Raw genomic sequence first — 6,000 nt, 5'->3', positions numbered from 1 at the left:
GACCGGCGTTGTTGTTCATCCTGAAGAACCTTTGTCTACGTCTACGTTCTACCGAGTCTCCAACACATGGACTGGGACCCGAGCTGTGGTCCCGTTCTGTCGTAGCTAGTCATGTTGTAATTAGTGTAGTTAGCCTGGTCGTCACCACCACAGGTTATTCTGGGCCAGAGTTACCCCGTGTACCACATGGGGGCGGGGGAGGAGGAAGGGGATTTCTGAAATTGCCCCATATTTTGAACTTTCGGCAGAGCAGGGAGATTGAATCCAATTGCCGACCTCTGGATTGCAAGTCCAGGGTGGGAGAGCCATTGCACCACCGTGTGTGGCAGCACCCCCCACTCTTTTTTTTCTTAGGGGCTGTGCAAAATAAAATAAAAACATTGAGTACAATTAAAGTGATGGGCCTTCCATTCCGATGATGGTGATGACATTGGCGATACTGATAATGATGCTGATGATGCTAAGTAAGGTGAAGGACTCACATTGCCCTTCACCACGTAGTTGGGGCCAGTCTGAACGTCCCGTGCCAGCCCAAAGTCGCAAATCTTGGCGATGTGTCCATGCGTTACCAGCAATTTTCTCGCAGCCAGGTCGCGGTGGATGCACTAAAAAAAAGAAAAAAATTCCCTGTGTGGCCTTCAACAAACTTGGGGCAACTTCTGTGAAGGTCGGCCACGGTACACGACGGGGTGGGTGCCCAGCACCACGCTCGGCCGCCTTTGTCTTCCCAGTGTAGATATTTACACACCGCAGCAGGTACTCATTTGAGACTGAGTCCACCTGGGGAGGCCCAAGACCGGTTCAGATAATTGTCACTGGTGTTGGCCGTGAGCGGGAATCGAACTCTGGCCGTTGGGTTCGTAGCGCAGTGAACTAACCACTGAGCGACCACTCGCCACCCAGACAGCCATATTAAGGGCAACAAAGACGTGCACCACAGACACAGTCACATACAAAGACACAGTTAAACACGCACAGTCACAGAGACACAGTTAAACATACTCTTTGGTTCTTTCGGTAAAGTAATATAGGTATAAAATTAAACAAATCACGACGTTTCGGGTGCTAAACCCTGTTTGTTTGGTATGCCTCTCTCTCTGTGTCCCCTGCTGTATCTGTGTTAGTTCCCCCCTACTTGTGTGTCTGTATGTACATCTGGGGTTATGTGTTTCCTCTCTCTCGTAAATTTAGCTCTTCTGTACCTGATGATGGCTGCTTGTGTTGCAACCGAAACGTCGTACACTATTATGTTATTTTATTATTTATTATTTATACGTGACTTTACCGGAAAAATACAAAGAGTAATTCCTGCAGTCACGAAAGCTTTGAATCAAGCCTGTAGTGCCTCTTGTTAAACAGTGCTTCAGTTAAACAGGAAAATTAATACATCCAGCAGCCATGACTTGAAAAGTAACAAATTTACATTTTGGCTGGCACTCTAAATCGTCCGGTAAATCGTGTCGCCAATTATAATTTCTGCGTTTATCTGCGCGTGTCTGTGTACCCCCAGTGGAGGAATACGTGCGCAGCTTGCTGGACAACCCTGAGTTGATTGACCGTCTGGCACTGGCCTCGGAGCAGGTGAGACTCCGTATGCGTGCATCAGCTCTGCCCCCACCCCTCATATTTATGGTGCGGGCCTGTACCCTTGTCCGACCTCTCACTTCCGCGTTGTATCCAGCTGCCTCACTGAAGAAAGGGACACTTGCCTTGCGCTGAGTACGACGTTTCACTGGTTGTAATCGCCAGGGAAACGATATTCTCGATTTGCAAGTGCTGTGGGTTTACTCTCCAATACACTGGCGTGCTGCTGTAGTAACTAATTGACACGTTTTGTTTTACGTAACAAACCTTACTAATTGGCTGTGCCGGGTTAACTACACACATTTACGCGCTCTTACCCAAAACACCTTTATTATGGATAATATTGGTCGCAAAATAATACGTGTTGAACAGCTCCCTTTTAGAACGTCTCATCCTCACCAGCAATGGTCAATCAATCAAATAAATCGGTTTAACACGTAGGCTTTCGCGACCAATATTCATTAAAAAGGTTTTTGGGTTAGATCGCGTTATTTTTAAATGTCTCGGAACCCTCCACCACCTGACACGGCCAATCAGCAAAAAAAGTGTCACGTTGACAAAAGACAAATAATTCACTATTTTAGCCCACCGGTGTGTTGAAGAGTGAATCCGCAACATTTACAGTTTGAGTACTCAATTGTATTCACTCTTCAACACACCGGTGGGCTAAAGTAGTGAATTATCTGTCTTTTGTCAACGTGACACTTTTTTTGCTGATTGGCTGTGTCGGGTGGTGGAGGGTTACGACACATTTATAAATAACGCGATCTAACCCAAAAACCTTTATTATGAATCAAATAAATCCTAGAGTTATGTACGTGTGCAGGATGTGGTGGAGTCCCGGGTAATCTTCCCCGAACATCTCCCGCTGTCCCAGCTGCAGCAAGGTGTGCGCTCCGGCCGGTTTGTCCAGGGAACCTTCCTTGCGAGTCGTGAGAATTACCTGGAGGGGACTCTGAGGGTGCGAGGGGACGGTGACAGTGATAAAGAGGTACACGTTTCACAAGCCTGCGTCTGGAAGGAACAATGCTGTTCGATCGTATCTGTGTGAGTTTTAAAAACAAATTTATAATGAAGCAGTGGCATAGCGTTCTTGGCATGAGCAGTAGCTCTTAACCTTCACTGCAAGGCTGCAGTAAAGGTTAAGAGCTACTGGGCTAAAATATTTGTATTTTGAACGTCTTTTGCACCCTACGTAGGTGTCGTAGCCTGGCTCCTGCCCCCCCCCCCCCCCCGGCCTGTGGGTCTTGGTGCAGTTGCACTGCCTGCACACTCGATAGCTACGCCACCACAACCACAGTATATACGTTAATTGTGACTACTTTAATAATAGGGTTTTTCCCTTTTTTTCTGGCAACAAAACTGAAACCTTTTACAAGGAATCATGTGTGCATTAACCACACCAGGGACGGCTTTCTTTTGAGCCTCGACCCAATTGGTGCGAGACCAGAGGACGCCAAAAGGCGTACGCATATATTGCAAATATTATCAGTGTGTTTTTGTTTGCATTTTGACCACAAGTATTGTGGTTAATGCACACATGATTCCTTGTAAAAGGTTTCAGTTTTGTTGCCAGAAAAAAGGGGAAAAACCCTATTATATTTTGGTACTGGCAAAGGAGGTCTAATGATGGTTGTGACTACTTTGTTAACAAAATGAATGGTCTATTTCCACCTCCAAAATGTAACGTTAAATAACAATTAGGTACATTGGCCCTTTGTTGGAAAAAAAACCCAGTCCAGAAATTGCCCTGCTTGAACATATGTTACTGAAAAACATTGGTTTCAGAAGATTCATGGGCTAATAATCCTACATTTTAAATTGTTTATTCGTGGTATTAAAACTCTTGTACAGTAAAACCTTGGATTGCGAGCATAATTCGTTCCGGAAACGTGCTTGTAATCCAAAGCACTCGTATATCAAAGCACTCGTATATCAGTTGTGATCACGTGACACTCGGCAGTACAAAGCTGCTCGTATTGCAAGACCCTCGCTCGTTTATCAAATTAATATTTATTAAAAATTTTGCTCGTCTTGTAAAACACTCGCAGACCAAGCTACTCGCAATCCAAGGTTTTACAGTATATGCTGCTCTCTAACAGCACTTGGCCCAGCGGTCTGTTAAGGCTATAGGGGGGATCTTTTTTGTCTCCTTGCAGGTGTTGATCCAAGGGCTGCAGCATTTAAACCGCGCGATGCACGACAACATCGTGTGCGTGGAGATGTTCCCCGAGGAGCGCTGGGTTGCCCCCTCCTCGCTGGTCCTGCACGATGAGGGCGTCGCAGGGGACGTTGTAGAAGAGAATGAGGAGGATGTGGTGAGTGGAGCGTCAACACTGCCGAACCAAAATCAAACCCAGACACCTGCAGTGTGCGTGTCTCTCTCCCCGTGGTCGCATGGATTTTTCTCCAGGTCCTCCGGCTTTTCCCTCCACAGTTACAATCTGACATGCACTTAGAGTATTTGGCTGCTATCAATTTCAAATGTGATAAGATACTTCATTGAACGATCATTTGTGGCCAGGTCACTTAAAAAGAGCTATATAGCTCTCAGGGTCCTTACCTGGTAAAGTTATTTAGTTTATAGTTTTTAAATAGTTTTAATATAGTTTAAACAAAGAATAACAACAAAGACTCAACCACTTCAAGAGAAACCTTAAACATAATGAACACCGTGTGACCAGACAACAATCCACATTAGAGATGCTGTTAGCTTGATTTTGCGTTTATTAAATGACTTTACATTACATTACTTCAAAATCAAGTCAGGAGTGCTAATCATTTCGTACTATTTTTGTATGTACGTAGGGGTTATTTGACCATACTTCGGTGCGGGTTGGTGAAGGGGGGGGGGGACATAGATCAGGAGCATAGAAGGACAGGACAACAGTTCATTTTGCTGTACTGCGCTCTGCTGCCAGCCATTTTGGCGCAGAGCCTATACCACCTGTTATGCATATCCAGGCTCAACACGGCGTCGTTTCCACGGTCTGAGCTGGGTCACAGCGTGGCCTCTATATTGAAAACGAATTTCTTTAGAACTGCTTTTTGTATTTAGATTGTTGTCCTTTCCGCGCACCTCCGATTAGCATGGTTGGCTGTGTACGGTGCGAAATAAGTTCTACATGCATACATACCACAGTGACAAAATGCAAAACATAATAAAATACAGCAATTAAGTTAATTGAAATTGGCACGAAAACAACCGTGGTTTATGAAAAGTCGACAATATTGCACAAACATAAACAAGTGTTAGATATTAAATGGCATGTAGTGCAAGTTGGCTTGGACAGATTATTTATATACTGATCATTGCACAGTTATACTTATAAAAACGTTACGTAAACATTAAACACATATAGGGTGACTGATGTGCTAAGCAGGTAAGAGAAAATGTCAATCAGTGAAATCATAAAGAATCGAGAGATTAAGCATCAAATTGTGAATTAGATTGGAGGGTAACCTTTGTTGTAGATAATATTGGTCGCAAAAGCCTACGTGTTTTTTTTTAAACGTGTGGTATCTCATGGGCGTGTTCCGGTTGATTCTATCAATCGCCACAACTGTTTTAACTTATCAATATTTACGGAGGACTCCTCACTGTGATCTTTTGTCATTTTAACAAAGCGTCAGTCTCATTATTGACATTGATGAGACACAGCATGAAACCACATCCGCAGGTTAAGCGCTATTGTTTTGGATTGCTCCTTCCCCTTCAAGCTAAATTGTATTGTGTTACGCAGTGAGCTGGCAAAAAAAAATAGTTATTTCATTATTTCAGTGTGTTAGAGAGAAGCTACTGTGGTGAGTGCTCATTTGAGTTTGCGTTGTCATCTCCCGGTGCTATCCCAACTGCTGCTGCTGCTGTCGTCGCTCTTGCTTAGAATACGCAACACGATGTTTGTCCTTTGTTTTGGTCTCCAGCTGAAAGCCGAAAGTGGGAAGATGCGTCGGCCCACTGGCAAAGTGGTCGGCATCATCAAGCGGAACTCGAGGCCGCTGTGCGGCATGCTCATGCCCAGCCCAATCAAGGAGGTGGGCTGATCTGCGTGTGTGTGTGTGTACGTGTGGGGAGCGGTGATGTAGCAGTTAGCGCGCTGCGCTACGAATTCTGGGACCGGAGTTGGATTATATTTATCGCTCATAACCAATAAACAGCGGCAAATGTCTGAACCAGTCTTGGGCCCTTCCCTAGGTCGACTCGGCCATAAATGAGTATCTGATGTGGCATGTAAACATCAATGCTGTGGAGACAAAGGCGGTCGGGCATGGTGCTGGCCGTACCCACCCCGTCGTTTGCCGTACCAGCTTGAATAGGTGTGTGCTGACGGCACTCGCCCAAACAGTTTGTTGAATGCCTTACTGGGGGCTCTTTGTGCGTGTTGCAGGCCACCCGCCACCTGTTCACGCCCGCGG

The 6,000-nt window shown here is 45.4% G+C and overlaps 1 pseudogene; it reads left to right on the top strand.

Annotated features, from left to right (window-relative positions):
- The first annotated feature begins 1,482 nt into the window (after positions 1-1,482).
- The window catches only part of LOC142906022 (exosome complex exonuclease RRP44-like), an 84,105-nt pseudogene continuing 79,587 nt past the window's right edge, over positions 1,483-6,000 (top strand).

Source organism: Petromyzon marinus, chromosome 61 (genome assembly GCF_048934315.1).
Source record: "Petromyzon marinus isolate PM22_M1 ecotype Great Lakes invasive population chromosome 61, UKy_Petmar_22M1.pri1.0, whole genome shotgun sequence".
Lineage (NCBI taxonomy): Eukaryota > Metazoa > Chordata > Hyperoartia > Petromyzontiformes > Petromyzontidae > Petromyzon > Petromyzon marinus.
Note: the sequence above shows the minus strand (reverse complement) of the source record. Positions and strands in the feature narration are given on the sequence as shown.